Source organism: Arachis duranensis, chromosome 2, assembly GCF_000817695.3.
Source record: "Arachis duranensis cultivar V14167 chromosome 2, aradu.V14167.gnm2.J7QH, whole genome shotgun sequence".
In the NCBI taxonomy this organism is placed as follows: Eukaryota; Viridiplantae; Streptophyta; class Magnoliopsida; order Fabales; family Fabaceae; genus Arachis; species Arachis duranensis.
In genome coordinates, this window is record NC_029773.3 from 12,806,561 (window position 1) to 12,818,189 (window position 11,629).

The 11,629-nt window shown below is 30.0% G+C and overlaps 1 pseudogene; it reads right to left on the minus strand.

The window, feature by feature from the left end:
- Positions 1-8,090, minus strand: part of LOC110278134 (uncharacterized) — a 14,143-nt pseudogene extending 6,053 nt beyond the window's left edge.
- Positions 8,091-11,629: the final 3,539 nt, after the last annotated feature.

The following is an 11,629-nucleotide window of genomic DNA, read 5'->3' on the forward strand; positions in this document are numbered from 1 at the left end:
CAAGACTTTAATCCAACGAATGAGAGAATCAAGTTGGGAGGCTTTCATAAAAGAAGTTATATTGTTTTGTGAGAAACATGAAGTTGAAGTTCCTGATATGAATGCATTGCATATTCCTAGAAGAGGCCGAACTCGCAAAATTGTTGACCAAATTTTGGTGGAGCATCATTACCGTGTTAATTTATTTCTGGCTGTAATTGATACACAGTTGCAAGAGCTTAATGGAAGATTCAATGATAATATGGTGGAATTGCTTACTTTAAGTTCAACTTTAGATCCCAGAGATAATTATAAGTTCTTCAGTGTCAACAAAGTATGTGAATTAGTAGAACGATTTTATCCAGGTGACTTCAGTGACCAAGAGAAATTTCACATTAGAATGCAAGCTCAACATTATGAACTTGATGTTCCTAATCATGTTGAGTTAACTAACTTGTGCACAATTTCGGAGTTATGTCAAGGATTAACGAAGACAGGAAAGTCTTTAACATATCCTTTGATTGATCGTTTGATTCGCTTGGTATTAACTCTCCCTGTTTCAACTGCTACAACTGAGAGATCTTTTTCAGCTATGAATATTGTGAAGAATAGACTCAGAAATAAAATGAAAGATGAATTTCTTGCTAATTGTCTTTTGATTTACATTGAGAAGAAGATTGCTGAAAGATTTGACACCGATTCTATTATCGATGAATTTTATGATATGAAGAATCGACGTGTACCACTTCGTTAGTAAAAGTATGCTTATTTTGTTTGTACTTTAAATATATATTCTCTATCGGTATATTTTTGTAATCCATCTTACATTATAATTTATTTGCATATTTCTTTAATATTATATATGTTATTGCCCCCCCCCTCACGTTAACATTTCTGGATCCGTCCCTGCTTGTAGATAGGTACCAAGGTGCTCTTTCTCCACTCATCAGGCATCTTCTTTGACCTTAAAATCTCATTAAAAAGCTTGGTTAACCAGTTGATGCCTTTTTTCTCTAAGACCCTTCCAAACCTCAATCGAGATATTATCAGGTCCTACTGCCCTGCCATTTTTCATCTGCTTTAGAGCCTCTTTTACCTCGAAGTCTCGAATCCTTCGATAGTAGTCAAAGTTTTGATCTTCTTCCCTTGTGCATAATCGACCAAGGCTCGGAAGAGTCTTCTGTCCCTCATTAAATAACTCGTAGAAGTAGCTCTTCCACCTTTCATTAATCTTCTCCTCTTGAGCCAACACCTCTCCATCCTTATCTTTTATGCACTTAACCTGATCCAAATCTCACGTTCTTCTTTCCCGGCTCTTTGCGATTCTATATATACCTTTTTCTACTTCTTTCGTGCCCAAAGACTGGTAGAGACCCTCATATGCTCTTGTTTTTGCTTCACTTACAGCCACTTTTGTCTCTTTCTTAGCCGCCTTATATTTTTCCCAATTATCTGCATTGCGACATAAAGATCACTCTTTAAAGCATTCTCTTTTTATCTTTATCTTTTCTTGTATACTCGCATTCTACCACCAGGGCTCCTTGTCTCTTGGTCCTATTCCTTTAGATTCACCAAAACTTTCTTTTGCTATTCTTCTAATAACTTCTGCCATCTCCCTCCACATCTCTTCCGCGCTTCCATTCCCATCCCACTTTGCCTCTTCTTCTACCCGTCTTAGGAAGCTTCTTTGTTCCTCACCTTTCATCCGCCACCACCTCGTCCTTGGGTTTTTCGTATGATATCTTTTTCTCAACTTTTGCTCAACACGAAAATTCATGATGAGCACCCTATGTTGTGTTGTCAAACTCTCTCCCGGGATAATTTTACAGTTAATGCAAAATTTCCGGTCACTCTCCTCAACAAGAAGAAGTCGATTTGAGAGCTTGTCATGCCACTCTTATAGGTTATAAGATGTTCGTCTCTCTTTTTAAAACATGTATTTGCGATGAGAATATCAAATGTTGAGGAAAATTCCAAAATAGTTTTACCCTCGGCATTGATCACCCCAAAACCATGGCCTCCGTGAATACTCCCATATCCAGTCACTTCTCTCCCAATATGGCCATTTAAATCTCCTCCTAAGAAAATCTTATCTCCCAAAGGTATGCCTTGAACCAAACTCTCTAGATCCTCCCAAAACCTTATCTTGTGTTGTTCGTCCGAACCCACTTGTGGTGCATAGACGCTAATCACATGGAAAGCACCTCCCTCCACCACAAGTTTGATAGAGATGATCCGATCTCCCACCCTCTTGACATCCACTACGTCCTTCTTCCACTTCTTATCCACAATTATTCCAACCCCATTCCTATTCTTCACCTTTCCTGTATACCAAAGTTTGAAACCAAAAGTATCCAACTCCCTAGCCTTTGCACCAACCCATTTCGTTTCTTGTAGGCACATAATGTTAATCTTCCTCATTGTCATGGTGTCCACCACCTCCATGGACTTTCCTGTTAGAGTGCCTATGTTCCATGTCCCAAATCTCAATCTTCTGTCGCTTCGACCTTTACCTTTTACTTTGTGAACTAGCTTATTTACCATCGTCCGTTCACAAAAACGCGAGAACCCTTGCTCATTTAACATTACATCCGGGCACTGATGCAGCGGCTCTTGCTTTGACACCGTACTCGAGCCATACGGCGCGTTGCTTCCGGGCAACAACCTAGCTCTAGCGCAATAATATCTTTGATTCATGTCATAGGGGTTTGGCTATATTTTTATGTTGGTTGGCGAAGACCTAACACAACCCTCCTCCTTTAATTCAAAATTAATTTTTTAAATAATTAAATTTTAATTCAAATTATTAATCACAACATTAGTATTCTCTCCAAATTATACGTACTAAATATTTGAAGAAAGAGACGTGAAAATATAGATTACAAATATAAATAATAAAATTTAAAATTTAATAAAAACTAAAAAAATATGTATATAATAATAATATATATTTTATGTTAGTAATATTATTGGATATTTTTAATTATATTGTTTTATTAATTTTATTTTTTATAAATTAAAAAGATAGAGATATATAAAAAATGAGAGAAAAAAGAGAAAGATAAAAAAAGAAGAAGGAGAGATATATAGGGTTTGTTAATTTTGGAGGAAAATATTTTAATATTTTAATTGTAATAACAAAATATCTTGTGAATATTTTGGAAGGAGATAAAGGTAGATAAGAAGATGGATGAATGAAATTTCTTATTTTAGAAGAAAATATTTCATCTCAATTTTAATGAGAAAATATTGTGTGATATATTTTGGTTGTTAAATTAATAAATAATAATATAATATAGTTATATTTTAATTTTACTTGTAATTAGAGAATATTATATTACATATTTTGATTGTCAAATTTATAATTAATCATTGATAATGTATAAAAGAGATAGAATAGGTGAAAAAATGAGAGAGATATTAGAGAGAAAGAAAAAAATTCTTTAATTTAAAAAAAATAATTTTAATTATAATGAAAAATGATATGTGACACAATTTAATTATAAAATTAATAATATATAATAGATAATAGATAAATGTATGAATTTCAACACTAAGAAGAATACAAAGAGGTAAAGATTTGGTTCAAAGATCATAATAATGAAAGATGAAAAGACAACACAAAAGAGTTAGAGAGATCACAAATAGGAGGGACAGAGCTGAATTCATCTATTTCTATGTCTAAGATAAAGTACTCAATTACTCATATTCCAAATAAGTTCAAAACCAACACCCTCCTCAAAAGGCTCCAGGTGGGAATTGCATTTAAAAAATGCAAGATTTTAGTCATTGTTAGAAATAAGTGAGTAATTTAAAGAGTGTATTATTGAGTGAGTTGAAAGTGAGTAATTTAAAGAGTGTATATAGGTATTAGAAGAATTAAAATAATAAAAGTATATAATTTTACAATTAATATATAGATATTCTATATTGAGTAATGCTAGGGGGCCAGCAATTTTCGTGATTGTTAGCCATCAACTAGCCATCAATGATGATTTGATGGTGTGAGATTGGTGTAAGATTTCATCCAATGGCTCACCCAGGGACGGATCCAGAAATGTTAACGTGAGGGGGGGGGCAATAACATATATAATATTAAAGAAATATGCAAATAAATTATAATGTAAGATGGATTACAAAAATATACCGATAGAGAATATATATTTAAAGTACAAACAAAATAAACATACTTTTACTAACGAAGTGGTACACGTCGATTCTTCATATCATAAAATTCATCGATAATAGAATCGGTGTCAAATCTTTCAGCAATCTTCTTCTCAATGTAAATCAAAAGACAATTAGCAAGAAATTCATCTTTCATTTTATTTCTGAGTCTATTCTTCACAATATTCATAGCTGAAAAAGATCTCTCAGTTGTAGCAGTTGAAACAGGGAGAGTTAATACCAAGCGAATCAAACGATCAATCAAAGGATATGTTAAAGACTTTCCTGTCTTCGTTAATCCTTGACATAACTCCGAAATTGTGCACAAGTTAGTTAACTCAACATGATTAGGAACATCAAGTTCATAATGTTGAGCTTGCATTCTAATGTGAAATTTCTCTTGGTCACTGAAGTCACCTGGATAAAATCGTTCTACTAATTCACATACTTTGTTGACACTGAAGAACTTATAATTATCTCTGGGATCTAAAGTTGAACTTAAAGTAAGCAATTCCACCATATTATCATTGAATCTTCCATTAAGCTCTTGCAACTGTGTATCAATTACAGCCAGAAATAAATTAACACGGTAATGATGCTCCACCAAAATTTGGTCAACAATTTTGCGAGTTCGGCCTCTTCTAGGAATATGCAATGCATTCATATCAGGAACTTCAACTTCATGTTTCTGTGCTTTTTTCAAGAACTTCACAAGTAGCATCAAACATGCATAGCAAGCTACGTACAGAATTCAAATGAGACCCCCATCTAGTATCTCCAGCTCTTTGCAAAGTACCAATTTGATTAAGTCCACTACCTGTCACAAGTTGATCATCGGCAATTAAATTTGCAACATTATTTGCTTGAGCAACCCTTAACTAATCATGACGTTTAGGAGAAACAGTCACAACATTCACAATTAGTGCAAGTTTTGAAAAGAATTGATGAACATAGCAAACTTCTTTGGCTGTAGAAACAAGTGCTAATTGTAATCGATGAGCAAGACAATGAATGTAATAAGCAAAAGGACAATCTTTCAAAAATAGAGCTTGCAATCCATTCCATTCACCACGCATATTACTAGCTCCATCATACCCTTGTCCCCTAAGATTTTGAACATCAAGATTATGACGAGAAAGAACTGATGAAATTTCTGTTTTCAATGTCAAAGAACACGTATCAGAAACATGTATAAGATCAAAAAATCTTTCTTGAACACAACCGTGCTTGTCTACAAATCTCAAAACCACAGACATTTGTTCTCGCTTTGACTCATCTCTTGCTTCATCAATAATTATACAAAATTTAGAATCACCAATTTCTTCTCGAATTGTTGCACGCACTTTTCTAGCAAAGATATGTAATATATCTTTTTGAACACCAGGAGATATATATTGAGTATTTCCAGGAGCATTTTCAAGAACAACATTATTAACATTCTGATTACAGGAATCCAAAAGCTTAATTAACTCAATAAAATTTCCCCTATTCAAAGATCCAGGACTTTCATCATCGCCTCTAAATGCACATGCTTGAAATGCAAGCCATCGAATAGCATCAATAGATGTCTTCAACCTTAAGCGGTTATTTACAATAGTTTCATCACTATGCCTATCAAGAACTTTGTCTATATGCTTAGATTGAGCCATTAAATCATCACAAGATTTCACACATAAATTATGGGGAGAATTAGGAATAGAACCCTCATGACATACAAATGCACAATTCACTCCATTGTTTACTTTCTTCCAATTACTAAATCCTAACTCTGAAAATGCATTTTTTCCATCATTGCGAGCACCATAATGTTTACCAAACAAGTAGCAAGGCAAACAATAAGCAGCATCTTTTTCTGGTGAATATTCTAACCAACTTGAAAATTTCTTAAACCAAGAAGATTGAAAATATCGACGGTGATTGTTATTACCAGAAGCTGGATAGCTAATATTTGTTGGTTGGTATGGCCCAGCTATTATGTATGCTCTACGAATTTTATCATGTTCATTGACATTATACTGCCAAATTGGACGTCGCTTTCCTGGATCTCTTTCTAGTAAAGAGATATCAACATCTCTTTCTAATCTTGGAACTTTGGCTTTTTGTTGATGTGTATTTTGAGTAAGATTAGAGAGTTCACTTACTTGAACTTCTTGTGAAACAAGATTAGAGGGTTGACTTGTTTGAACTCCAACATCATCAGTAACTTTTCTCTTAAAAATTGCATCAATTTTACTTTGCTTTCTCATCATAAAATATTCTAATTTTTTGTTACCTGAAAAAAAAATTAAATAATTATATACTCACATGAATAAACAAACTGAATATTTTTTATTAATTAAACATCAATAACAATATTTTTTTACTAAGTCATTATCAATTTCACTAAAAATAAAAAATAAAAAAAAAGAATAAATCTTAAAAATAAATAAACTATTTATCTATAATTTATGTGATCACAAAAAGATAAAATTATATTATTTTATAGTTAAAAAATATAATTTATTAATTAATAATTTTATACAATTATATAAAAAAAATAAAGAGTAGAATGAGTAGAATAGTAATACCTTTGCTAATTGGCAATTGCTATGATTGAAGATTTGAAGACCGAAGCCGAGATGTAAGGGTGTGCAGCGGCAGCGTGCTCCAAGAGAAGAGAAAACAAAACGTTTTCAAAAGGAACATAAGAGAATGTCACATGTAATGTGAGTGTTTGTTATTTGGGAGTTTAAAAAAATTTAAAAACCATTATATTTTATTTAGGTTGGGCCTTTTAGTTTATACTACTATTTTTTTTTAAAGTTGGGGGGCCCAGGCCTCTACTTGCCCCGCCATGTATCCGTCCCTGGGCTCACCTTCCTCTGCTGGTTACATGCTGGCCAAAATTCAATAAAATTGCTGGCCCCCTAGACTTTTCCTTCTATATAAATATAAATGATACTAATTGATCTAAATTGATTCAAATTTATTCTTTAATATCCCTCCTCGAACTCAAGTGGAAGCTAAGGATACTATCTTGAGTTTGGATACTAGAGTCTGAAAACGAGTATGATGATGAGTTTTCGTGAAGATATCAGCAGTTTGATCCAGAATTTCAACAGCGGCGAGGCGAATAGCATCAATAAGGAGACACTGCCGGACAAAGTGACAATCAATCTTAATGTGTTTGGTATATTCATGAAATACATCATTATGCGTAATCTGAATAGCACTGCAATTGTCACAAAAAATATCGGTTGGGGATGACTGAGGAGCACCCAAATCTGTAAGAAGCCAACAAATCGAGACAACCTTAGCAGTGGTATCAATGAGAGTACAATATTCAGCTTCTGTGCTTGATCGAGCAGTGAACGTTTGCTTCTTAACTCACCAAGAAATGAGAGCGTGCGTGGCCAAAAAAAAACAATAAAGGCCAATCAACATCTCTACGCTTGAAGAGATAAAGATAAATGGGTAGAAAAATAAAGGCCATGAAATAGGGTGCCTTTGATGTAGCAAAAAAAGTGAAGAATTGCCGCTAGAAAACACAGATGGAACTGCTACAAGGAAGCGCAGACGAAACTGTCAAATGAAGCGCAGACGGAACTGTCGCAAGGAAACGTAGAAGAAACTGCCAAAAGGATGGCAAACTGCGCAAAAACTTTCAAAATGTGGTAAACTACGAAGTGATAGTAAAATGTCAGAGGATGACGACCTGTCGAAAAGTGACAAAAAATATGTATTTTCTCCATGAGAATAATTAAGTAGCAGATGACAATGGTGTTTGATTCATTAGATTCGAAAAGATACAAGACAGAGAGTATAGGCTAATCGGTAAGGTAAGAAAAGTATCAAAGCACTGACAAAAGAAAGGAAAAAAATAACACTAAAGAAAAGTACGATAATTTCACCAGAAGAAAATCAACTTATCCACCTCAAGGAGAATACGATAACTCTGATATCATGTTAAAAACAAATAAGTAATCTGAAGAGTGTATTATTGAGTGAGTTGAAAGATACAATACATAGAGATATATATAAATGTTAGAAGATCAAAGTAATAAAAATATACAATCCTACAATTAATACACAGATATTTTATATAAATATAAATAATACTAATTGATTTAAATTAATTCTAATTTATTCTCTAACAGATATAAATAAAAAGAAAAAATATTTATTGGAATAAACTAATTTATAGTTATCATTTTTTCTTTTGTTGATAATCCGCATCCAATTAGTTTTATCTCTAAAAAAAAATCTTAACTGTTGTTTTTTTTATTCTTATAGTTGGAAATTGTATTTGTGATTTTAATTATTAAGAATATACTGTTATAAATTCTCAAAATATTTCTAAGATAATTAATTATTATTTGATAAAAATATGAGAGATTTTATAGTATTTTAACATAATAATTTTACAGTAATGCTATATGATCAAGTTATTTTGGCAATTAAATTTAAATAAATTAGTTTAATAATTTATTAGCACAATAAAAACCTGTTAAAAAAATAAAAAAAATTTAATTAAATTTAACTATTAAAAATTAAAATAATTTATTTACTCATAATTTATCATCATTTTATATCCGTGTTATAAAAATATTTTATTTTCAAGTGAATAAGTGATTTTATTTGGGTTTAATATATATTTGGTGACGCAATTTCTAAAATTATATTTATGTTCATGTTATAATTCTTGATGTTTTGGTTCAATTTTTTTTCATATTTCTATGTGAATTTTTATTTAGAACAAATCACCCATATAAGTCAATAGTACAGCAAAATTTCACAATTCAGCCAAAAAGAAAATGGATACATAAATCAATCACATACACGATTTTTATGTAATTCGAATTAGAGAACATTGATTCGAATTATACACGCACACATTACACACACTAATTTGAATCAGGGTGATTCGAATTATACACAAACTCACATACTAGTTTGAATTGGACTGATTCGAACTAGTACCTAATATATTGGGTATTGGCTCATAGTAATTTGTGATTCAAATTATGGAATATTTGCCAAAAAATATTAGTGTATACTAGTTATATTTGGGTGTATTATTAAAGTAATTGGGCATATTAGTAGGTTTGGTGTTATTTTCCTTCATTTTTGAAAAACCTGTAATTTAGAGCTTTTTAATACAGTAGAGACAATTTAATTATGGAAAAAAATTATAATAAAACTGGATTGTATTCACAAAATTTTACAAGAAGTGTTCAAACTATCCCAAGAATACATAACACTTAGATTAATCACTATCAATATCATATGAATCTATTTGACAATATGGAGTCAACAATAGTGAGGATGGCTTGGACAATCTCACTGCTTCACTTCCCTTAATGGCTTCATCTCTATCATGATTCATTTCATGAAATAGAATCCGGGAAGTAAATTCTACTCTAAAGTGGTCCATCTCCTCCTACAGTTTAAAAGAATATTCTTTTTAATTAACTATGTTAATTTAGTAAAGTAATATAGATGGCAAATCACCCATATAAACCAAGGTGTGAAAAAATTTACATGATTCCACCAAACAAGAAATCGTTACAGGATTCAACCAGGAGGACATTTCTATGTAATTCGAATCATACTGATTCGAATTACACACACGCACACAAGCACTAATTCGAATCAGGGTGATTCGAATTACACACAGCAAACTCACATACTTGTTCGAATTGGACTGATTCGAACTAGTACCCGGTATATTGGCTCATAGTAATTCGAAACATACTTATTCGAATTATGGAATATTTGCCAAAAATATTAGAAAAATATTAGTGAAATATTTGCCAAAAATATTAAAAAAATACTATATAATATAAAAAATATACTACTACAAAAAATATAAAAAATATAAATATTAGTTGAACGTGAATTCTATAGCATAAATTTTTTAATCCATGCAATTATTTTAATACACCAACAATTATATCTATATGGAGCCAATGCTAAATCGAATTCAATTAGTTCGATAGTACGAAAAAAAATGCATTTTAGAAAGTTTAAAATTTTTTATCATGTGATAGTTTAGTAACGAGTACATTACAAATCTTTTATAGTACTCATCGTAATAATATTTAATTTAATAATTATTATTAAATTTTTAGTTGTACTAGCTACAAACTAAATAATCACAATAATTTTTTTTATAAAACTTCCTTAAAAGATGTCATAAGTATTATAAAAAGTATCTTAAATCAATTTACATAATTTGACTTACAAATTTTTAGTATTCATAAAATCTTTTAACAAAATTTCACATTTTATAAAATTATTTACAATGAAATAATAATAATAATAATAATAATAATAATAATAATAAGGTTTAAATATATTTTATTATATTAGGTTAGATAAAAATTAAACTATTTAAATAAATAACTCAGTATTTAGAAGTTAAGCATTAGAATAGATTTTTGAGAAGTATTTATCATATTATAAATTCATAATTATGTAAGTATGTGAAGAATTTATTTTTTAAATTACGTTTTTAAATTAAATGGTTTTTAATATTATTAGATTGTCCTATTTTTAAATCGGTCAATTCATTTTATATTTATATATTGTAATTATTTATTTTATAATGAGTACAACTAAAATTTTAATAACAATTATTAAATTAAACATTGTTACAATGAGTACTATAAAATTTTGTAATGTACTCGTTACTAACCTATCACATAATAAAATTTTTTAAACTTAATAAAATGTAATTTTTTTCATAGACTAGTATTATCGAACTAATTGAATTTGATTTAGCATTGACTCCATATAGATATAATTGTTGGTGTATTAAAATAATTGCATGGATTAGATTTATGCTATAGAATTTACGTTCAACTAATATTTATAATTTTTTTTTTATATTTTTGTAGTATATTTTTATATATTATATAGTATTTTTTCTAATACTTTTGGCAAATATTACATAATTCAAATAAGCATGTTTCGAATTACTATGAGTTAATATATCGGGTACTAGTTTGAATCTATCCAATTCGAACTAGTATATGAATTTGTGTGTGTAATTTCAATTAGATTGATTCGAATTAATGTAGATGTGTAGTTCGAATTATACTAATTCGAACTATATAAAAATATGCTCTTGGTAGATCCTTATAATGGTTTTTTCTTTGGTTGAATCATGTAAATTTATCTAATGTATGGTTTATATGGGTGATTTGCCCTTTTATTTATTGATTTGGTTAGTTTTTCATTTTTTCAAACAAAAAGGTAAAAATATTTAAAAAATATCTTTTGTGATTTATTTTTAAAATGAATAAATTGTTGAAGTTGATAATTATAAATAAAAAAATTATATCATTTTTAAAAATTTGCCTTCATAATAATAATAGTTTAATTTTAATACATTGAATTGTAAAATATTTTATATCGTTGTTCAATTATATTTTTTTAGACAGAATTAATATAAAAAATAGTTTCTTTTATTGATTATAAAAAATAATTATTTTTATTGATA